The sequence below is a fragment of the Natrix helvetica genome (genome assembly GCF_964273705.1).
Source record: "Natrix helvetica genome assembly, chromosome: 7".
Lineage (NCBI taxonomy): Eukaryota > Metazoa > Chordata > Lepidosauria > Squamata > Natricidae > Natrix > Natrix helvetica.
Genome location: NC_138558.1, coordinates 41266385 through 41292075, shown reverse-complemented (window position 1 = coordinate 41292075; position 25691 = coordinate 41266385).

Here is a 25691-nt window from a genome sequence, read left to right as displayed (position 1 = left end):
TGAGCCAGCCTTATGTACATTTCCTGCAAAAATACATGGGAAAATCATATTGTGGAAAATTCTACTTAGGGTTAGGGTTAGCTCTCCATGAATTCGCACAGCAAAACAGACATCGCCATTGGATTCGGAGCCCATAGGTATGGTTAGGAGGGGTCATGCCTTTTGAGCCGGACCTATATACACTTCATGGCAAAATACATGGGAAAATCCCTTTGGGGAAAATTCTACTTAGGGTTCGGGTTAGCTCTCCATGAATTCGCACAGCAAAACAGACATCGCCATTGGATTCGGAGCCCATAGGTATGGTTAGGAGGGGTCATGCCTTTTCAGCCGGCCTTATGTACATTTCCTGGAAAAATACATGGGAAAATCCCATTGGGGAAAATTCTACTTAGGCTTAGGTTTAGCTCTCCATGAATTCGCAGAGCAAAATAGACACCGCTATTCGGAGCCCATTGGTATCGTTAGGAGGAGTCAGGCCTTTTCAGCCGGACTTATGTACATTTCATGGGAAAATAAATGGAAAAATCCCAGTGGGGAAAATTCTACTTTGGGTTAGGGTTAGCTCTCCATGAATTCGCAGAGCAAAACAGACATCGCCATTGGATTCGGAGCCCATAGGTATGGTTAGGAGGGGTCAGGCCTTTTGAGCCGGACTTATGTACATTTCATGGCAAAATACATGGGAAAATCTCATTGGGGAAAATTCTACTTAGGGGTAGGGTTAGCTCTCCATGAATTCGCAGAGCATAACAGACATCGCCATTGGATTTGGAGCCCATTAGTATGGTTAGGAGGGGTCAGGCCTTTTCAGCCGGCCTTATGTACATTTCCTGGGAAAATACATGGGAAAATCCCATTGGGGAAAATTCTACTTAGGGTTACACTTAGCTCTGCATGAATTCGCAGAGCAAAACAGACACCGGCATTGGATTCGGAGCACATAGGTATGGTTAGGAGGGGTCAGGCCTTTTGAGCCAGCCTTATGTACATTTCCTGCAAAAATACATGGGAAAATCATATTGTGGAAAATTCTACTTAGGGTTAGGGTTAGCTCTCCATGAATTCGCACAGCAAAACAGACATCGCCATTGGATTCGGAGCCCATAGGTATGGTTAGGAGGGGTCATGCCTTTTGAGCCAGACCTATATACACTTCATGGCAAAATACATGGGAAAATCCCTTTGGGGAAAATTCTACTTAGGGTTAGGGTTAGCTCTCCATGAATTCGCACAGCAAAACAGACATCGCCATTGGATTCGGAGCCCATAGGTATGGTTAGGAGGGGTCATGCCTTTTGAGCTGGACCTATATACATTTCATGGCAAAATACATGGGAAAATCCCTTTGGGGAAAATTCTACTTATGTCCATGAATTCGCAGAGCAAAACAGACATTGCCATTGGATTCGGAGCCCATAGGTATGGTTAGGAGGGGTCATGCCTTTTCAGCCGGCCTTATGTACATTTCCTGGAAAAATACATGGGAAAATCCCATTGGGGAAAATTCTACTTAGGCTTAGGTTTAGCTCTCCATGAATTCGCAGAGCAAAATAGACACCGCTATTCGGAGCCCATTGGTATCGTTAGGAGGAGTCAGGCCTTTTCAGCCGGACTTATGTACATTTCATGGGAAAATAAATGGAAAAATCCCAGTGGGGAAAATTCTACTTTGGGTTAGGGTTAGCTCTCCATGAATTCGCAGAGCAAAACAGACATCGCCATTGGATTCGGAGCCCATAGGTATGGTTAGGAGGGGTCAGGCCTTTTGAGCCGGACTTATGTACATTTCATGGCAAAATACATGGGAAAATCTCATTGGGGAAAATTCTACTTAGGGGTAGGGTTAGCTCTCCATGAATTCGCAGAGCATAACAGACATCGCCATTGGATTTGGAGCCCATTAGTATGGTTAGGAGGGGTCAGGCCTTTTCAGCCGGCCTTATGTACATTTCCTGGGAAAATACATGGGAAAATCCCATTGGGGAAAATTCTACTTAGGGTTACACTTAGCTCTGCATGAATTCGCAGAGCAAAACAGACACCGGCATTGGATTCAGAGCACATAGGTATGGTTAGGAGGGGTCAGGCCTTTTGAGCCAGCCTTATGTACATTTCCTGCAAAAATACATGGGAAAATCATATTGTGGAAAATTCTACTTAGGGTTAGGGTTAGCTCTCCATGAATTCGCACAGCAAAACAGACATCGCCATTGGATTCGGAGCCCATAGGTATGGTTAGGAGGGGTCATGCCTTTTGAGCCAGAGCTATATACACTTCATGGCAAAATACATGGGAAAATCCCTTTGGGGAAAATTCTACTTAGGGTTAGGGTTAGCTCTCCATGAATTCGCACAGCAAAACAGACATCGCCATTGGATTCGGAGCCCATAGGTATGGTTAGGAGGGGTCATGCCTTTTGAGCTGGACCTATATACATTTCATGGCAAAATACATGGGAAAATCCCTTTGGGGAAAATTCTACTTATGTCCATGAATTCGCAGAGCAAAACAGACATCGCCATTGGATTCGGAGCCCATAGGTATGGTTAGGAGGGGTCATGCCTTTTCAGCCGGCCTTATGTACATTTCCTGGAAAAATACATGGGAAAATCCCATTGGGGAAAATTCTACTTAGGCTTAGGTTTAGCTCTCCATGAATTCGCAGAGCAAAATAGACACCGCTATTCGGAGCCCATTGGTATCGTTAGGAGGAGTCAGGCCTTTTCAGCCGGACTTATGTACATTTCATGGGAAAATAAATGGAAAAATCCCAGTGGGGAAAATTCTACTTTGGGTTAGGGTTAGCTCTCCATGAATTCGCAGAGCAAAACAGACATCGCCATTGGATTCGGAGCCCATAGGTATGGTTAGGAGGGGTCAGGCCTTTTGAGCCGGACTTATGTACATTTCATGGCAAAATACATGGGAAAATCCCATTGGGGAAAATTCTACTTAGGGGTAGGGTTAGCTCTCCATGAATTCGCAGAGCATAACAGACATCGCCATTGGATTTGGAGCCCATTAGTATGGTTAGGAGGGGTCAGGCCTTTTCAGCCGGCCTTATGTACATTTCCTGGGAAAATACATGGGAAAATCCCATTGGGGAAAATTCTACTTAGGGTTACACTTAGCTCTGCATGAATTCGCAGAGCAAAACAGACACCGGCATTGGATTCGGAGCACATAGGTATGGTTAGGAGGGGTCAGGCCTTTTGAGCCAGCCTTATGTACATTTCCTGCAAAAATACATGGTAAAATCCCATTGGGGAAAATTCTACTTAGGGTTAGCTCTCCATGAATTAGCAGAGCAAAACAGACACCGCAATTGGATTCGGTGCCCATAGGTAATGGTTAGGAGGGGTCAGGCCTTTTGAGCCAGTCTTATGTACATTTCATGGCAAAATACATGGGAAAATCCCATTCGGGAAAATTCTACTTAGGGGTAGGGTTAGCTCTGCATGAATTCGCAGAGCAAAACAGACACCGGCATTGGATTCGGAGCACATAGGTATGGTTAGGAGGGGTCAGGCCTTTTGAGCCAGCCTTATGTACATTTCCTGCAAAAATACATGGGAAAATCATATTGTGGAAAATTCTACTTAGGGTTAGGGTTAGCTCTCCATGAATTCGCACAGCAAAACAGACATCGCCATTGGATTCGGAGCCCATAGGTATGGTTAGGAGGGGTCATGCCTTTTGAGCCGGACCTATATACATTTCATGGCAAAATACATGGGAAAATCCCTTTGGGGAAAATTCTACTTAGGGTTAGGGTTAGCTCTCCATGAATTCGCAGAGCAAAACAGACATCGCCATTGGATTCGGAGCCCTTTGGTATGGTTAGGAGGGGTCAGGCCTTTTGAGCCAGCCTTATGTATATTTCCTGCCAAAATAAATGGGAAAATCATATTGTGGAAAATTCTACTTAGGGTTAGGGTTAGCTCTCCATGAATTCGCAGAGCAAAATGGACATCGCCATTGGATTCGGAGCCCATTAGTATGGTTAGGAGGGGTCAGGCCTTTTCAGCCGGCCTTATGTACATTTCCTGGGAAAATACATGGGAAAATCCCATTGGGGAAAATTCTACTTATGTCCATGAATTTGCAGAGCAAAACGGACATCCCCATTGGATTCGGAGCCCATAGGTAAAGTTAGGAGGGGTCAGGACTTTTGAGCCGGACTTATGTACATTTCATGGCAAAATACATGGGAAAATCCCATTGGGGAAAATTCTACTTAGGGTTAGGGTTAGCTCTCCATGAATTCACAGAGCAAAATGGAAACGGCCATTGGATTCGGAGCACATAGGTATGGTTAGGAGGGGTCAGGCCTTTTCAGCCGGACTTATGTATATTTCATAGGAAAATACATGGGAAAATCCCTTTGGGGAAAATTCTTCTTAGGGTTTCACTTAGCTCTGCATGAATTCACAGAGCAAAACAGACACCGGCATTGGATTCGGTTCCCATAGGTATGGTTAGGAGGGGTCAGGCCTTTTGAGCCAGCCTTATGTACATTTCCTGCCAAAATACATGGGAAAATCATATTGCGGAAAATTCTACTTAGGGTTAGGGTTAGCTCTCCATGAATTCACAGAGCAAAATGGACATCGCCATTGGATTCGGAGCCCATAGGTATGGTTAGGAGGGGTCATGCCTTTTGAGCTGGACATATATATATTTCATGGTGAAATACATTGGAAAATACAATTGGGGAAAATTCTACTTAGGGTTAGGGTTAGCTCTCCATCAATTCGCAGAGGAAAACGGACATCGCCATTGGATTCGGAGCCCATAGGTATGGTTAGGAGGGGTCATGCCTTTTCAGCCGGCCTTATGTACATTTCCTGGAAAAATACATGGGAAAATCCCATTGGGCAAAATTCTACTTAGGCTTAGGTTTAGCTCTCCATGAATTCGCAGAGCAAAATAGACACAGCTATTCAGAGCCCATTGGTATCGTTAGGAGGAGTCAGGCCTTTTCAGCCGGACTTATGTACATTTCATGGGTAAATACATGGCAAAATCCCATTGGGGAAAATTCTACTTAGGGTTAGGTTTAGCTCTCCATGAATTCGCAGAGCAAAATAGACACCGGCATTGGATTCGGAGCACATAGGTATGGTTAGGAGGGGTCAGGCCTTTTGAGCCAGCCTTATGTACATTTCCTGCAAAAATACATGGTAAAATCCCATTGGGGAAAATTCTACTTAGGGTTAGCTCTCCATGAATTAGCAGAGCAAAACAGACACCGCAATTGGATTCGGTGCCCATAGGTATGGTTAGGAGGGGTCAGGCCTTTTGAGACAGCCTTATGTACATTTCATGGCAAAATACATGGGAAAATCCCATTGGGGAAAATTCTACTTAGGGTTAGGGTTAGCTCTCCATGAATTCGCAGAGCAAAACAGACATCGCCATTGGATTCGGAGCCCATAGATATGGTTAGGAGGGGTCAGGCCTTTTGAGTCGGACTTATGTACATTTCATGGCAAAATACATGGGAAAATCCCATTGGGGAAAATTCTACTTAGGGGTATGGTTAGCTCTCCATGAATTCGCAGAGCATAACAGACATCGCCATTGGATTTGGAGCCCATTAGTATGGTTAGGAGGGGTCAGGCCTTTTCAGCCGGCCTTATGTACATTTCCTGCCAAAATACATGGGAAAATCATATTGGGGAAAATTCTACTTAGGGGTATGGTTAGCTCTCCATGAATTCGCAGAGCAAAACAGACACCGGCATTGGATTCGGTTCCCATAGGTATGGTTAGGAGGGGTCAGGCCTTTTGAGCCAGCCTTATGTACATTTCCTGCCAAAATACATGGGAAAATCATATTGCGGAAAATTCTACTTAGGGTTAGGGTTAGCTCTCCATGAATTCACAGAGCAAAATGGACATCGCCATTGGATTCGGAGCCCATAGGTATGGTTAGGAGGGGTCATGCCTTTTGAGCTGGACATATATATATTTCATGGTGAAATACATGGGAAAATACAATTGGGGAAAATTCTACTTAGGGTTAGGGTTAGCTCTCCATCAATTCGCAGAGCAAAACGGACATCGCCATTGGATTCGGAGCCCATAGGTATGGTTAGGAGGGGTCATGCCTTTTCAGCCGGCCTTATGTACATTTCCTGGAAAAATACATGGGAAAATCCCATTTGGCAAAATTCTACTTAGGCTTAGGTTTAGCTCTCCATGAATTCGCAGAGCAAAATAGACACAGCTATTCAGAGCCCATTGGTATCGTTAGGAGGAGTCAGGCCTTTTCAGCCGGACTTATGTACATTTCATGGGTAAATACATGGCAAAATCCCATTGGGGAAAATTCTACTTAGGGTTAGGTTTAGCTCTCCATGAATTCGCAGAGCAAAATAGACACCGGCATTGGATTCGGAGCACATAGGTATGGTTAGGAGGGGTCAGGCCTTTTGAGCCGGCCTTATGTACATTTCCTGCAAAAATACATGGTAAAATCCCATTGGGGAAAATTCTACTTAGGGTTAGCTCTCCATGAATTAGCAGAGCAAAACAGACACCGCAATTGGATTCGGTGCCCATAGGTATGGTTAGGAGGGGTCAGGCCTTTTGAGACAGCCTTATGTACATTTCATGGCAAAATACATGGGAAAATCCCATTGGGGAAAATTCTACTTAGGGTTAGGGTTAGCTCTCCATGAATTCGCAGAGCAAAACAGACATCGCCATTGGATTCGGAGCCCATAGGTATGGTTAGGAGGGGTCAGGCCTTTTGAGTCGGACTTATGTACATTTCATGGCAAAATACATGGGAAAATCCCATTGGGGAAAATTCTACTTAGGGGTATGGTTAGCTCTCCATGAATTCGCAGAGCATAACAGACATCGCCATTGGATTTGGAGCCCATTAGTATGGTTAGGAGGGGTCAGGCCTTTTCAGCCGGCCCTATGTACATTTCCTGCAAAAATACATGGTAAAATCCCATTGGGGAAAATTCTACTTAGGGTTAGCTCTCCATGAATTAGCAGAGCAAAACAGACACCGCAATTGGATTCGGTGCCCATAGGTAATGGTTAGGAGGGGTCAGGCCTTTTGAGCCAGCCTTATGTACATTTCATGGCAAAATACATGGGAAAATCCCATTGGGGAAAATTCTACTTAGGGTTACACTTAGCTCTGCATGAATTCGCAGAGCAAAACAGACACCGGCATTGGATTCGGTGCCCATTGGTATGGTTAGGAGGGGTCAGGCCTTTTGAGCCGGACTTATGTACATTTCATGGCAAAATACATTGGAAAATCCCTTTGGGGAAAATTCTACTTAGGGTTACGCTTAGCTCTCCATGAATTCGCAAAACAAAACGTACACCGCCATTGGATTCGGAGCACATAGGTATGGTTAGGAGGGGTCAGGCCTTTTGAGCCGGACTTATGTACATTTCATGGGAAAATACATTGGAAAATCCCTTTGGGGAAAATTCTACTTAGGGTTACGCTTAGCTCTCCATGAATTAGCAGAGCAAAACAGACACCGCAATTGGATTCGGTGCCCATAGGTATGGTTAGGAGGGGTCAGGCCTTTTGAGCCAGCCTTATGTACATTTCCTGCAAAAATACATGGTAAAATCCCATTGGGGAAAATTCTACTTAGGGTTAGCTCTCCATGAATTAGCAGAGCAAAACAGACACCGCAATTGGATTCGGTGCCCATAGGTATGGTTAGGAGGGGTCAGGCCTTTTGAGACAGCCTTATGTACATTTCATGGCAAAATACATGAGAAAATCATATTGTGGAAAATTCTATTTAGGGTTACGCTTAGCTCTGCATGAATTTGCAGAGCAAAACAGACACCGGCATTGGATTCGGTGCCCATAGGTATGGTTAGGAGGGGTCAGGCAATTGGAGCCGGACTTATGTACATTTCATGGGAAAATACATGGGAAAATCCCATTGGGGAAAATTCTACTTATGTCCATGAATTTGCAGAGCAAAACGTACATCGCCATTGGATTCGGAGCCCATAGGTATGGTTAGGATGGGTCATGCCTTTTGAGCTGGACATATATATATTTCATGGTGAAATACATGGGAAAATACAATTGGGGAAAATTCTACTTAGGGTTAGGGTTAGCTCTCCATCAATTCGCAGAGCAAAACGGACATCGCCACTGGATTCGGAGCCCATAGGTATAGTTAGGAGGGGTCAGGCCTTTTGAGCCGCACTTATGTAAATTTCATGGAAAAATACATGGGAAAATCCAATTGGGGAAAATTCTACTTATGTCCATGAATTCGCAGAGCAAAACAGACATCGCCATTGGATTCGGAGCCCATAGGTATGGTTAGGAGGGGTCATGCCTTTTCAGCCGGCCTTATGTACATTTCCTGGAAAAATACATGGGAAAATCCCATTGGGGAAAATTCTACTTAGGCTTAGGTTTAGCTCTCCATGAATTCGCAGAGCAAAATAGACACCGCTATTCGGAGCCCATTGGTATCTTTAGGAGGAGTCAGGCCTTTTCAGCCGGACTTATGTACATTTCATGGGAAAATACATGGAAAAATCCCAGTGGGGAAAATTCTACTTAGGGTTAGGGTTAGCTCTCCATGAATTCGCAGAGCAAAACAGACATCACCATTGGATTCGGAGCCCATAGGTATGGTTAGGAGGGGTCAGGCCTTTTGAGCCGGACTTATGTACATTTCATGGCAAAATACATGGGAAAATCCCATTGGGGAAAATTCTACTTAGGGTTAGCTCTCCATGAATTAGCAGAGCAAAACAGACACCGCAATTGGATTCGGTGCCCATAGGTAATGGTTAGGAGGGGTCAGGCCTTTTGAGCCAGCCTTATGTACATTTCATGGCAAAATACATGGGAAAATCATATTGTGGAAAATTCTACTTAGGGTTAGGGTTAGCTCTCCATGAATTCGCAGAGCAAAATGGACATCGCCATTGGATTCGGAGCCCATAGGTATGGTTAGGAGGGGTCAGGCCTTTTGACCCGGACTTATGTACATTTCCTGGGAAAATACATGGGAAAATCCCATTGGGGAAAATTCTACTTAGGGTTACGCTTAGCTCTGCATGAATTCGCAGAGCAAAACAGACACCGGCATTGGATTCGGTGCCCATAGGTATGGTTAGGAGGGGTCAGGCCTTTTGAGCCGGACTTATGTACATTTCATGGGAAAATACATGGGAAATTCCCATTGGGGAAAATTCTACTTTGGGTTAGGGTTAGCTCTCCATGAATTCGCAGAGCAAAACAGACATCGCCATTGGATTCGGAGCCCATTGGTATGGTTAGGAGGGGTCAGGCCTTTTGAGCTGGACCTATATACATTTCATGGCAAAATACATGGGAAAATCCCTTTGGGGAAAATTCTACTTAGGGTTAGGGTTAGCTCTCCATGAATTCGCAGAGCAAAACAGACATCGCCATTGGATTCGGAGCCCATTGGTATGGTTAGGAGGGGTCAGGCCTTTGGAGCCAGCCTTATGTATATTTCCTACCAAAATACATGGGAAAATCATATTGTGGAAAATTCTATTTAGGGTTACGCTTAGCTCTGCATGAATTCGCAGAGCAAAACAGAGACCGGCATTGGATTCGGTGCCCATAGGTATGGTTAGGAGGGGTCAGGTAATTGGAGCCGGACTTATGTACATTTCATGGGAAAATACATGGGAAAATCCCATTGGGGAAAATTCTACTTATGTCCATGAATTTGCAGAGCAAAACGGACATCGCCATTGGATTCGGAGCCCATAGGTATGGTTAGGAGGGGTCATGCCTTTTGAGCTGGACATATATATATTTCATGGTGAAATACATGGGAAAATACAATTGGGGAAAATTCTACTTAGGGTTAGGGTTAGCTCTCCATGAATTCGCACAGCAAAACAGACATCGCCATTGGATTCGGAGCCCATTAGTATGGTTAGGAGGGGTCAGGCCTTTTCAGCGGGCCTTATGTACATTTCCTGGGAAAATACATGGGAAAATCCCATTGGGGAAAATTCTACTTATGTCCATGAATTTGCAGAGCAAAACGGACATCCCCATTGGATTCGGAGCCCATAGGTATGGTTAGGAGGGGTCATGCCTTTTGAGCCGGACTTATATACATTTCATGGCAAAATACATGGGAAAATCCCATTGGGGAAAATTCTACTTTGGGTTAGGGTTAGCTCTCCATGAATTCGCAGAGCAAAACAGACATCGCCAATGGATTCGGAGCCCATAGGTATGGTTAGGAGGGGTCAGGCCTTTTGAGCCGGACTTATATACATTTCATGGCAAAATACATGGGAAAATCCCATTGGGGAAAATTCTACTTAGGGTTAGGGTTAGCTCTCCATGAATTCGCAGAGCAAAACAGACATCGCCATTGGATTCGGAGCCCATAGGTATGGTTAGGAGGGGTCAGGCCTTTTGAGCCGGACTTATGTATATTTCCTGCCAAAATACATGGGAAAATCATATTGTGGAAAATTCTACTTAGGGTTAGGGTTAGCTCTCCATGAATTCGCACAGCAAAACAGACATCGCCATTGGATTCGGAGCCCATTGGTATGGTTAGGAGGGGTCAGGCCTTTTCAGCTGGCCTTATGTACATTTCCTGCAAAAATACATGGGAAAATCATATTGTGGAAAATTCTACTTAGGGTTAGGGTTAGCTCTCCATGAATTCGCACAGCAAAACAGACATCGCCATTGGATTCGGAGCCCATAGGTATGGTTAGGAGGGGTCATGCCTTTTGAGCCGGACTTATATACATTTCATGGCAAAATACATGGGAAAATTCCAATGGGGAAAATTCTACTTAGGGTTAGGGTTAGCTCTCCATGAATTCGCAGAGCAAAACAGAGATCGCCATTGGATTCGGAGCCCATAGGTATGGTTAGGAGGGGTCAGGCCTTTTGAGCCAGCCTTATGTACATTTCCTGCAAAAATACATGGGAAAATCATATTGTGGAAAATTCTACTTAGGGTTAGGGTTAGCTCTCCATGAATTCGCACAGCAAAACAGACATCGCCATTGGATTCGGAGCCCATAGGTATGGTTAGGAGGGGTCATGCCTTTTGAGCCGGACTTATATATATTTCATGGCAAAATACATGGGAAAATTCCATTGGGGAAAATTCTACTTAGGGTTAGGGTTAGCTCTCCATGAATTCGCAGAGCAAAACAGAGATCGCCATTGGATTCGGAGCCCATAGGTATGGTTAGGAGGGGTCAGGCCTTTTGAGCCAGCCTTATGTACATTTCCTGCAAAAATACATGGGAAAATCATATTGTGGAAAATTCTACTTAGGGTTAGGGTTAGCTCTCCATGAATTCGCACAGCAAAACAGACATCGCCATTGGATTCGGAGCCCATAGGTATGGTTAGGAGGGGTCATGCCTTTTGAGCCGGACCTATATACATTTCATGGCAAAATACATGGGAAAATCCCATTGGGGAAAATTCTACTTGTGTCCATGAATTTGCAGAGCAAAACGGACATCGCCATTGGATTCGGAGCCCATAGGTATGGTTAGGAGGAGTCAGGCCTTTTCAGCCGGACTTATGTACATTTCATGGGAAAATACATGGGAAAATCCCATTGGGAAAATTCTACTTATGTCTATGAATTTGCAGAGCAAAACGGACATCGCCAATGGATTCGGAGCCCATAGGTATGGTTAGGAGGGGTCAGGCCTTTTGAGCCGGACTTATATACATTTCATGGCAAAATACATGGGAAAATCCCATTGGGGAAAATTCTACTTAGGGTTAGGGTTAGCTCTCCATGAATTCGCAGAGCAAAACAGACATCGCCAATGGATTCGGAGCCCATAGGTATGGTTAGGAGGGGTCAGGCCATTTGAGCCGGACTTATATACATTTCATGGCAAAATACATGGGAAAATCCCATTGGGGAAAATTCTACTTAGGGTTAGGGTTAGCTCTCCATGAATTCGCAGAGCAAAACAGACATCGACATTGGATTCGGAGCCCATAGGTATGGTTAGGAGGGGTAAGGCCTTTTGAGCCGGACTTATGTATATTTCCTGCCAAAATACATGGGAAAATCATATTGTGGAAAATTCTACTTAGGGTTAGGGTTAGCTCTCCATGAATTCGCAGAGCAAAATGGACATCGCCATTGGATTCGGAGCCCATTAGTATGGTTAGGAGGGGTCAGGCCTTTTCAGCCGGCCTTATGTACATTTCCTGGGAAAATACATGGGAAAATCCCATTGGGGAAAATTCTACTTAGGGTTACACTTAGCTCTGCATGAATTCGCAGAGGAAAACAGACACCGGCATTGGATTCGGAGCACATAGGTATGGTTAAGAGGGGTCAGGCCTTTTGAGCCAGCCTTATGTACATTTCCTGCAAAAATACATGGGAAAATCATATTGTGGAAAATTCTACTTAGGGTTAGGGTTAGCTCTCCATGAATTCGCACAGCAAAACAGACATCGCCATTGGATTCGGAGCCCATAGGTATGGTTAGGAGGGGTCAGGCCTTTTCAGCCGGACTTATGTACATTTCATGGGAAAATACATGGGAAAATCCCATTGGGAAAATTCTACTTATGTCTATGAATTTGCAGAGCAAAACGGACATCGCCAATGGATTCGGAGCCCATAGGTATGGTTAGGAGGGGTCAGGCCTTTTGAGCCGGACTTATATACATTTCATGGCAAAATACATGGGAAAATCCCATTGGGGAAAATTCTACTTTGGGTTAGGGTTAGCTCTCCATGAATTCGCAGAGCAAAACAGACATCGCCATTGGATTCGGAGCCCATAGGTATGGTTAGGAGGGGTCAGGCCTTTTGAGCCGGACTTATATACATTTCATGGCAAAATACATGGGAAAATCCCATTGGGGAAAATTCTACTTAGGGTTAGGGTTAGCTCTCCATGAATTCGCAGAGCAAAACAGACATCGCCAATGGATTCGGAGCCCATAGGTATGGTTAGGAGGGGTCAGGCCTTTTGAGCCGGACTTATATACATTTCATGGCAAAATACATGGGAAAATCCCATTGGGGAAAATTCTACTTAGGGTTAGGGTTAGCTCTCCATGAATTCGCAGAGCAAAACAGACATCGCCATTGGATTCGGAGCCCATAGGTATGGTTAGGAGGGGTCAGGCCTTTTGAGCCGGACTTATATACATTTCATTGCAAAATACATGGGAAAATCCCATTGGGGAAAATTCTACTTAGGGTTAGGGTTAGCTCTCCATGAATTCGCAGAGCAAAACAGACATCGCCATTGGATTCGGAGCCCATAGGTATGGTTAGGAGGGGTCAGGCCTTTTGAGCCGGACTTATGTACATTTCCTGCAAAAATACATGGGAAAATCATATTGTGGAAAATTCTACTTAGGGTTAGGGTTAGCTCTCCATGAATTCGCACAGCAAAACAGACATCGCCATTGGATTCGGAGCCCATAGGTATGGTTAGGAGGGGTCATGCCTTTTGAGCCGGACCTATATACATTTCATGGCAAAATACATGGGAAAATCCCATTGTGGAAAATTCTACTTAGGGTTAGGGTTAGCTCTCCATGAATTCGCACAGCAAAACAGACATCGCCATTGGATTCGGAGCCCATAGGTATGGTTAGGAGGGGTCAGGCCTTTTCAGCCGGACTTATGTACATTTCATGGGAAAATACATGGGAAAATCCCATTGGGAAAATTCTACTTATGTCTATGAATTTGCAGAGCAAAACGGACATCGCCAATGGATTCGGAGCCCATAGGTATGGTTAGGAGGGGTCAGGCCTTTTGAGCCGGACTTATATACATTTCATGGCAAAATACATGGGAAAATCCCATTGGGGAAAATTCTACTTTGGGTTAGGGTTAGCTCTCCATGAATTCGCAGAGCAAAACAGACATCGCCATTGGATTCGGAGCCCATAGGTATGGTTAGGAGGGGTCAGGCCTTTTGAGCCGGACTTATATACATTTCATGGCAAAATACATGGGAAAATCCCATTGGGGAAAATTCTACTTAGGGTTAGGGTTAGCTCTCCATGAATTCGCAGAGCAAAACAGACATCGCCAATGGATTCGGAGCCCATAGGTATGGTTAGGAGGGGTCAGGCCTTTTGAGCCGGACTTATGTACATTTCCTGCAAAAATACATGGGAAAATCATATTGTGGAAAATTCTACTTAGGGTTAGGGTTAGCTCTCCATGAATTCGCACAGCAAAACAGACATCGCCATTGGATTCGGAGCCCATAGGTATGGTTAGGAGGGGTCATGCCTTTTGAGCCGGACCTATATACATTTCATGGCAAAATACATGGGAAAATCCCATTGGGGAAAATTCTACTTAGGGTTAGGGTTAGCTCTCCATGAATTCGCAGAGCAAAACAGACATCGCCATTGGATTCGGAGCCCATAGGTATGGTTAGGAGGGGTCAGGCCTTTTCAGCCGGACTTATGTACATTTCATGGGAAAATACATGGGAAAATCCCATTGGGAAAATTCTACTTATGTCTATGAATTTGCAGAGCAAAACGGACATCGCCAATGGATTCGGAGCCCATAGGTATGGTTAGGAGGGGTCAGGCCTTTTGAGCCGGACTTATATACATTTCATGGCAAAATACATGGGAAAATCCCATTGGGGAAAATTCTACTTAGGGTTAGGGTTAGCTCTCCATGAATTCGCAGAGCAAAACAGACATCGCCATTGGATTCGGAGCCCATAGGTATGGTTAGGAGGGGTCAGGCCTTTTGAGCCGGACTTATGTATATTTCCTGCCAAAATACATGGGAAAATCATATTGTGGAAAATTCTACTTAGGGTTAGGGTTAGCTCTCCATGAATTCGCAGAGCAAAATGGACATCGCCATTGGATTCGGAGCCCATTAGTATGGTTAGGAGGGGTCAGGCCTTTTGAGCCGGACTTATGTACATTTCCTGCAAAAATACATGGGAAAATCATATTGTGGAAAATTCTACTTAGGGTTAGGGTTAGCTCTCCATGAATTCGCACAGCAAAACAGACATCGCCATTGGATTCGGAGCCCATAGGTATGGTTAGGAGGGGTCAGGCCTTTTCAGCCGGACTTATGTACATTTCATGGGAAAATACATGGGAAAATCCCATTGGGGAAAATTCTACTTATGTCCATGAATTTGCAGAGCAAAACGGACATCGCCATTGGATTCGGAGCCCATAGGTATGGTTAGGAGGGGTCAGGCCTTTTGAGCCGGACTTATATACATTTCATGGCAAAATACATGGGAAAATCCCATTGGGGAAAATATTACTTTGGGTTAGGTTTAGCTCTCCATGAATTCGCAGAGCAAAACAGACATCGCCAATGGATTCGGAGCCCATAGGTATGGTTAGGAGGGGTCAGGCCTTTTGAGCCGGACTTATATACATTTCATGGCAAAATACATGGGAAAATCCCATTGGGGAAAATTCTACTTAGGGTTAGGGTTAGCTCTCCATGAATTCGCAGAGCAAAACAGACATCGCCATTGGATTCGGAGCCCATAGGTATGGTTAGGAGGGGTCAGGCCTTTTGAGCCGGACTTATGTATATTTCCTGCCAAAATACATGGGAAAATCATATTGTGGAAAATTCTACTTAGGGTTAGGGTTAGCTCTCCATGAATTCGCAGAGCAAAATGGACATCGCCATTGGATTCGGAGCCCATTAGTATGGTTAGGAGGGGTCAGGCCTTTTCAGCCGGCCTTATGTACATTTCCTGGGAAAATACATGGGAAAATCCCATTGGGGAAAATTCTACTTAGGGTTACACTTAGCTCTGCATGAATTCGCAGAGGAAAACAGACACCGGCATTGGATTCGGAGCACATAGGTATGGTTAAGAGGGGTCAGGCCTTTTGAGCCAGCCTTATGTACATTTCCTGCAAAAATACATGGGAAAATCATATTGTGGAAAATTCTACTTAGGGTTAGGGTTAGCTCTCCATGAATTCGCACAGCAAAACAGACATCGCCATTGGATTCGGAGCCCATAGGTATGGTTTGGAGGGGTCAGGCCTTTTCAGCCGGACTTATGTACATTTCATGGGAAAATACATGGAAAAATCCCAGTGGGGAAAATTCTACTTATGTCTATGAATTTGCAGAGCAAAACGGACATCGCCAATGGATTCGGAGCCCATAGGTATGGTTAGGAGGGGTCAGGCCTTTTGAGCCGGACTTATATACATTTCATGGCAAAATACATGGGAAAATCCCATTGGGGAAAATTCTACTTTGGGTTAGGGTTAGCTCTCCATGAATTCGCAGAGCAAAACAGACATCGCCAATGGATTCGGAGCCCATAGGTATGGTTAGGAGCGGTCAGGCCTTTTGAGCCGGACTTATATACATTTCATGGCAAAATACATGGGAAAATCCCATTGGGGAAAATTCTACTTAGGGTTAGGGTTAGCTCTCCATGAATTCGCAGAGCAAAACAGACATCGCCATTGGATTCGGAGCCCATAGGTATGGTTAGGAGGGGTCAGGCCTTTTGAGCCGGACTTATGTATATTTCCTGCCAAAATACATGGGAAAATCATATTGTGGAAAATTCTACTTAGGGTTAGGGTTAGCTCTCCATGAATTCGCAGAGCAAAATGGACATCGCCATTGGATTCGGAGCCCATTAGTATGGTTAGGAGGGGTCAGGCCTTTTCAGCCGGCCTTATGTACATTTCCTGGGAAAATACATGGGAAAATCCCATTGGGGAAAATTCTACTTAGGGTTACACATAGCTCTGCATGAATTCACAGAGCAAAATAGACACCGGTATTGGATTCGGAGCCCATTGGTATGGTTAGGAGGGGTCAGGCCTTTTGAGCTGGACCTATATACATTTCATGGCAAAATACATGGGAAAATCCCTTTGGGGAAAATTCTACTTATGTCCATGAATTCGCAGAGCAAAACAGACATCGCCATTGGATTCGGAGCCTATAGGTATGGTTAGGAGGGGTCATGCCTTTTCAGCCGGCCTTATGTACATTTCCTGGAAAAATACATGGGAAAATCCCATTGGGGAAAATTCTACTTAGGCTTAGGTTTAGCTCTCCATGAATTCGCAGAGCAAAATAGACACCGCTATTCGGAGCCCATTGGTATCGTTAGGAGGAGTCAGGCCTTTTCAGCCGGACTTATGTACATTTCATGGGAAAATACATGGAAAAATCCCAGTGGGGAAAATTCTACTTTGGGTTAGGGTTAGCTCTCCATGAATTCGCAGAGCAAAACAGACATCGCCATTGGATTTGGAGCCCATTAGTATGGTTAGGAGGGGTCAGGCCTTTTCAGCCGGCCATATGTACATTTCCTGGGAAAATACATGGGAAAATCCCATTGGGGAAAATTCTACTTAGGGTTACACTTAGCTCTGCATGAATTCGCAGACCAAAACAGACACCGGCATTGGATTCGGAGCACATAGGTATGGTTAGGAGGGGTCAGGCCTTTTGAGCCGGACTTATGTATATTTCCTGCCAAAATACATGGGAAAATCATATTGTGGAAAATTCTACTTAGGGTTAGGGTTAGCTCTCCATGAATTCGCAGAGCAAAATGGACATCGCCATTGGATTCGGAGCCCATTAGTATGGTTAGGAGGGGTCAGGCCTTTTTAGCCGGCCTTATGTACATTTCCTGGGAAAATACATGGGAAAATCCCATTGGGGAAAATTCTACTTAGGGTTACACTTAGCTCTGCATGAATTGGCAGACCAAAACAGACACCGGCATTGGATTCGGAGCACATAGGTATGGTTAGGAGGGGTCAGGCCTTTTGAGCCAGCCTTATGTACATTTCCTGCAAAAATACATGGTAAAATCCCATTGGGGAAAATTCTACTTAGGGTTAGCTCTCCATGAATTAGCAGAGCAAAACAGACACCGCGATTGGATTCGGTGCCCATAGGTATGGTTAGGAGGGGTCAGGCGTTTTGAGCCAGCCTTATGTACATTTCATGGCAAAATACATGGGAAAATCCCATTGGGGAAAATTCTACTTAGGGTTAGGGTTAGCTCTCCATGAATTCGCAGAGCAAAACAGACATCGCCATTGGATTCGGAGCCCATAGGTATGGTTAGGAGGAGTCAGGCCTTTTCAGCCGGACTTATGTACATTTCATGGGAAAATACATGGAAAAATCCCAGTGGGGAAAATTCTACTTAGGGTTAGGGCTAGCTCTCCATGAATTCGCAGAGCAAAATGGACATCGCCATTGGATTCGGAGCCCATAGGTATGGTTAGGAGGGGTGAGGCCTTTTCAGCCGGACTTATGTACATTTCATGGGAAAATTCATGGGAAAATCCCATTGCGGAAAATTCTACTTAGGGTTAGGGTTAGCTCTCCATGAATTCGCAGAGCAAAACAGACATCACCATTGGATTCGGAGCCCATAGGTATGGTTAGGAGGGGTCAGGCCTTTTGAGCCGGACTTATGTACATTTCATGGCAAAATACATGGTAAAATCCCATTGGGGAAAATTCTACTTAGGGTTAGCTCTCCATGAATTAGCAGAGCAAAACAGACACCGCAATTGGATTCGGTGCCCATAGGTAATGGTTAGGAGGGGTCAGGCCTTTTGAGCCAGCCTTATGTACATTTCATGGCAAAATACATGGGAAAATCATATTGTGGAAAGTTCTATTTAGGGTTAGGATTAGCTCTCCATGAATTCGCAGAGCAAAATGGAAATCGCCATTGGATTCGGAGCCCATAGGTATGGTTAGGAGGGGTCAGGCCTTTTGACCCGGACTTATGTACATTTCATGGGAAAATACATGGGAAAATCCCATTGGGGAAAATTCTACTTTGGGTTAGGGTTAGCTCTGCATGAATTCGCAGAGCAAAACAGACATCGCCATTGGATTCGGAGCCCATTGGTATGGTTAGGAGGGGTCAGGCCTTTTGAGCTGGACCTATCTACATTTCATGGCAAAATCCATGGGAAAATCCCTTTGGGGAAAATTCTACTTAGGGTTAGGGTTAGCTCTCCATGAATTCGTAGAGCAAAACAGACATCGCCATTGGATTCGGAGCCCATTGGTATGGTTAGGAGGGGTCAGGCCTTTTGAGCCAGCCTTATGTACATTTCCTGCAAAAATACATGGGAAAATCATATTGTGGAAAATTCTACTTAGGGTTAGGGTTAGCTCTCCATGAATTCGCACAGCAAAACAGACATCGCCATTGGATTCGGAGCCCATTAGTATGGTTAGGAGGGGTCAGGCCTTTTCAGCCGGCCTTATGTACATTTCCTGGGAAAATACATGGGAAAATCCCATTGGGGAAAATTCTACTTATGTCCATGAATTTGCAGAGCAAAACGGACATCCCCATTGGATTCGGAGCCCATAGGTATGGTTAGGAGGGGTCATGCCTTTTGAGCCGGACTTATATACATTTCATGGCAAAATACATGGGAAAATTCCATTGGGGAAAATTCTACTTAGGGTTAGGGTTAGCTCTCCATGAATTCGCAGAGCAAAACAGGCATCGCCATTGGATTCGGAGCCCATAGGTATGGTTAGGAGGGGTCAGGCCTTTTGAGCCGGACTTATGTACATTTCATGGCAAAATACATGGGAAAATCCCATTGGGGAAAATTCTACTTAGGGGTAGGGTTAGCTCTCCATGAATTCGCAGAGCATAACAGACAACGCCATTGGATTTGGAGCCCATTAGTATGGTTAGGAGGGGTCAGGCCTTTTCAGCCGGCCTTATGTACATTTCCTGGGAAAATACATGGGAAAATCCCATTGGGGAAAATTCTACTTAGGGTTAGGGTTAGCTCTCCATGAATTCGCACAGCAAAACAGACATCGCCATTGGATTCGGAGCCCATAGGTATGGTTAGGAGGGGTCAGGCCTTTTGATCCAGACTTATATACATTTCATGGCAAAATACATGGGAAAATCCCATTGGGGAAAATTCTACTTAGGGTTAGGGTTAGCTCTCCATGAATTCGCACAGCAAAACAGACATCGCCATTGGATTCGGAGCCCATTAGTATGGTTAGGAGGGGTCAGGCCTTTTCAGCCGGCCTTATGTACATTTCCTGGGAAAATACATGGGAAAATCCCATTGGGGAAAATTCTACTTATGTCCATGAATTTGCAGAGCAAAACGGACATCCCCATTGGATTCGGAGCCCATAGGTATGGTTAGGAGGGGTCATGCCTTTTGAGCCGGACTTATATACATTTCATGGCAAAATACATGGGAAAATTCCATTGGGAAAATTCTACTTAGGGTTAGGGTTAGCTCTCCATGAATTCGCAGAGCAAAACAGAGATCGCCATTGGATTCGGAGCCCATAGGTATGGTTAGGAGGGGTCAGGCCTTTTGAGCCAGCCTTATGTACATTTCCTGCAAAAATACATGGGAAAATCATATTGTGGAAAATTCTACTTAGGGTTAGGGTTAGCTCTCCATGAATTCGCACAGCAAAACAGACATCGCCATTGGATTCGGAGCCCGTAGGTATGGTTAGGAGGGGTCATGCCTTTTGAGCCGGACTTATATACATTTCATGGCAAAATACATGGGAAAATTCCATTGGGGAAAATTCTACTTAGGGTTAGGGTTAGCTCTCCATGAATTCGCAGAGCAAGACAGACATCGCCATTGGATTCGGAGCCCATAGGTATGGTTAGGAGGGGTCAGGCCTTTTGAGCCGGACTTATGTATATTTCCTGCCAAAATACATGGGAAAATCATATTGTGGAAAATTCTACTTAGGGTTAGGGTTAGCTCTCCATGAATTCGCAGAGCAAAACAGACATCGCCATTGGTTTCGGAGCCCATTGGTATGGTTAGGAGGGGTCAGGCCTTTTGAGCCAGCCTTATGTATATTTCCTGCCAAAATACATGGGAAAATCATATTGTGGAAAATTCTACTTAGGGTTACGCTTAGCTCTGCATGAATTCGCAGAGCAAAACAGACACCGGCATTGGATTCGGTGCCCATAGGTATGGTTAGGAGGGGTCAGGCCTTTTGAGCCGGACTTATGTACATTTCATGGGAAAATACATGGGAAAATCCCATTGGGGAAAATTCTACTTATGTCTATGAATTTGCAGAGCAAAACGGACATCGCCATTGGATTCAGAGCCCATAGGTATGGTTAGGAGGGGTCATGCCTTTTGAGCCGGACTTATATACATTTCATGGCAAAATACATGGGAAAATCCCATTGGGGAAAATTCTACTTTGGGTTAGGGTTAGCTCTCCATGAATTCGCAGAGCAAAACAGACATCGCCAATGGATTCGGAGCCCATAGGTATGGTTAGGAGGGGTCAGGCCTTTTGAGCCGGACTTATATACATTTCATGGCAAAATACATGGGAAAATCCCATTGGCGAAAATTCTACTTAGGGTTAGGGTTAGCTCTCCATGAATTCGCAGAGCAAAACAGACATCGCCATTGGATTCGGAGCCCATAGGTATGGTTAGGAGGGGTCAGGCTTTTTGAGCCGGACTTATGTATATTTCCTGCCAAAATACATGGGAAAATCATATTGTGGAAAATTCTACTTAGGGTTAGGGTTAGCTCTCCATGAATTCGCACAGCAAAACAGACATCGCCATTGGATTCGGAGCCCATAGGTATGGTTAGGAGGGGTCATGCCTTTTGAGCCGGACTTATATACATTTCATGGCAAAATACATGGGAAAATTCCATTGGGGAAAATTCTACTTAGGGTTAGGGTTAGCTCTCCATGAATTCGCAGAGCAAAACAGACATCGCCATTGGATTCGGAGCCCATAGGTATGGTTAGGAGGGGTCAGGCTTTTTGAGCCGGACTTATGTATATTTCCTGCCAAAATACATGGGAAAATCATATTGTGGAAAATTCTACTTAGGGTTAGGGTTAGCTCTCCATGAATTCGCAGAGCAAAACAGACACCGGCATTGGATTCGGTGCCCATAGGTATGGTTAGGAGGGGTCAGGCCTTTTGAGCCGGACTTATGTACATTTCATGGGGAAATACATGGGAAAATCCCATTGGGGAAAATTCTACTTATGTCTATGAATTTGCAGAGCAAAACGGACATCGCCATTGGATTCGGAGCCCATAGGTATGGTTAGGAGGGGTCAGGCCTTTTCAGCCGGACTTATGTACATTTCATGGGAAAATACATGGGAAAATCCCATTGGGAAAATTCTACTTATGTCTATGAATTTGCAGAGCAAAACGGACATCGCCAATGGATTCGGAGCCCATAGGTATGGTTAGGAGGGGTCAGGCCTTTTCAGCCGGCCTTATGTACATTTCCTGGGAAAATACATGGGAAAATCCCATTGGGGAAAATTCTACTTAGGGTTACACTTAGCTCTGCATGAATTCGCAGAGGAAAACAGACACCGGCATTGGATTCGGAGCACATAGGTATGGTTAAGAGGGGTCAGGCCTTTTGAGCCAGCCTTATGTACATTTCCTCCAAAAATACATGGGAAAATCATATTGTGGAAAATTCTACTTAGGGTTAGGGTTAGCTCTCCATGAATTCGCACAGCAAAACAGACATCGCCATTGGATTCGGAGCCCATAGGTATGGTTAGGAGGGGTCAGGCCTTTTCAGCCGGACTTATGTACATTTCATGGGAAAATACATGGGAAAATCCCATTGGGAAAATTCTACTTATGTCTATGAATTTGCAGAGCAAAGCGGACATCGCCAATGGATTCGGAGCCCATAGGTATGGTTAGGAGGGGTCAGGCCTTTTGAGCCGGACTTATATACATTTCATGGCAAAATACATGGGAAAATCCCATTGGGGAAAATTCTACTTTGGGTTAGGGTTAGCTCTCCATGAATTCGCAGAGCAAAACAGACATCGCCAATGGATTCGGAGCCCATAGGTATGGTTAGGAGGGGTCAGGCCTTTTGAGCCGGACTTATATACATTTCATGGCAAAATACATGGGAAAATCCCATTGGGGAAAATTCTACTTAGGGTTAGGGTTAGCTCTCCATGAATTCGCAGAGCAAAACAGACATCGCCATTGGATTCGGAGCCCATAGGTATGGTTAGGAGGGGTCAGGCCTTTTGAGCCGGACTTATGTATATTTCCTGCCAAAATACATGGGAAAATCATATTGTGGAAAATTCTACTTAGGGTTAGGGTTAGCTCTCCATGAATTCACAGAGCAAAATGGACATCGCCATTGGATTCGGAGCCCATTAGTATGGTTAGGAGGGGTCAGGCCTTTTCAGCCGGCCTTATGTACATTTCCTGGGAAAATACATGGGAAAATCCCATTGGGGAAAATTCTACTTAGGGTTACACTTAGCTCTGCATGAATTCGCAGAGGAAAACAGACACCGGCATTGGATTCGGAGCACATAGGTATGGTTAAGAGGGGTCAGGCCTTTTGAGCCAGCCTTATGTACATTTCCTGCAAAAATACATGGGAAAATCATATTGTGGAAAATTCTACTTAGGGTTAGGGTTAGCTCTCCATGAATTCGCACAGCAAAACAGACATCGCCATTGGATTCGGAGCCCATAGGTATGGTTTGGAGGGGTCAGGCCTTTTGAGCCGGACTTATATACATTTCATGGCAAAATACATGGGAAAATCCCATTGGGAAAATTCTACTTAGGGTTACACTTAGCTCTGCATGAATTCGCAGAGGAAAACAGACATCGCCATTGGATTCGGAGCCCATAGGTATGGTTAGGAGGGGTCAGGCCTTTTGAGCCGGACTTATGTATATTTCCTGCCAAAATACATGGGAAAATCATATTGTGGAAAATTCTACTTAGGGTTAGGGTTAGCTCTCCATGAATTCACAGAGCAAAATGGACATCGCCATTGGATTCGGAGCCCATTAGTATGGTTAGGAGGGGTCAGGCCTTTTCAGCCGGCCTTATGTACATTTCCTGGGAAAATACATGGGAAAATCCCATTGGGGAAAATTCTACTTAGGGTTACACTTAGCTCTGCATGAATTCACAGAGCAAAATAGACACCGGCATTGGATTCGGAGCCCATTGGTATGGTTAGGAGGGGTCAGGCCTTTTGAGCTGGACCAATATACATTTCATGGCAAAATACATGGGAAAATCCCTTTGGGGAAAATTCTACTTATGTCCATGAATTCGCAGAGCAAAACAGACATCGCCATTGGATTCGGAGCCTATAGGTATGGTTAGGAGGGGTCATGCCTTTTCAGCCGGCCTTATGCACATTTCCTGGAAAAATACATGGGAAAATCCCATTGGGGAAAATTCTACTTAGGCTTAGGTTTAGCTCTCCATGAATTCGCAGAGCAAAATAGACACCGCTATTCGGAGCCCATTGGTATCGTTAGGAGGAGTCAGGCCTTTTCAGCCGGACTTATGTACATTTCATGGGAAAATACATGGAAAAATCCCAGTGGGGAAAATTCTACTTTGGGTTAGGGTTAGCTCTCCATGAATTCGCAGAGCAAAACAGACATCGCCATTGGATTTGGAGCCCATTAGTATGGTTAGGAGGGGTCAGGCCTTTTCAGCCGGACTTATGTACATTTCATGGGAAAATACATGGGAAAATCCCATTGTGGAAAATTCTACTTAGGGTTAGGGTTAGCTCTCCATGAATTCGCACAGCAAAACAGACATCGCCATTGGATTCGGAGCCCATAGGTATGGTTAGGAGGGGTCAGGCCTTTTCAGCCGGACTTATGTACATTTCATGGGAAAATACATGGGAAAATCCCATTGGGAAAATTCTACTTATGTCTATGAATTTGCAGAGCAAAACGGACATCGCCAATGGATTCGGAGCCCATAGGTATGGTTAGGAGGGGTCAGGCCTTTTCAGCCGGACTTATGTACATTTCATGGAAAAATACATGGGAAAATCCCATTGGGGAAAATTCTACTTATGTCTATGAATTTGCAGAGCAAAACGGACATCGCCATTGGATTCAGAGCCCATAGGTATGGTTAGGAGGGGTCATGCCTTTTGAGCCGGACTTATGTATATTTCCTGCCAAAATACATGGGAAAATCATATTGTGGAAAATTCTACTTAGGGTTAGGGATAGCTCTCCATGAATTCGCAGAGCAAAATGGACATCGCCATTGGATTCGGAGCCCATTAGTATGGTTAGGAGGGGTCAGGCCTTTTCAGCCGGCCTTATGTACATTTCCTGGGAAAATACATGGGAAAATCCCATTGGGGAAAATTCTACTTAGGGTTACACTTAGCTCTGCATGAATTCGCAGAGGAAAACAGACACCGGCATTGGATTCGGAGCACATAGGTATGGTTATGAGGGGTCAGGCCTTTTGAGCCAGCCTTATGTACATTTCCTGCAAAAATACATGGGAAAATCATATTGTGGAAAATTCTACTTAGGGTTAGGGTTAGCTCTCCATGAATTCGCACAGCAAAACAGACATCGCCATTGGATTCGGAGCCCATAGGTATGGTTAGGAGGGGTCAGGCCTTTTCAGCCGGACTTATGTACATTTCATGGGAAAATACATGGGAAAATCCCATTGGGAAAATTCTACTTATGTCTATGAATTTGCAGAGCAAAACGGACATCGCCAATGGATTCGGAGCCCATAGGTATGGTTAGGAGGGGTCAGGCCTTTTGAGCCGGACTTATATACATTTCATGGCAAAATACATGGGAAAATCCCATTGGGG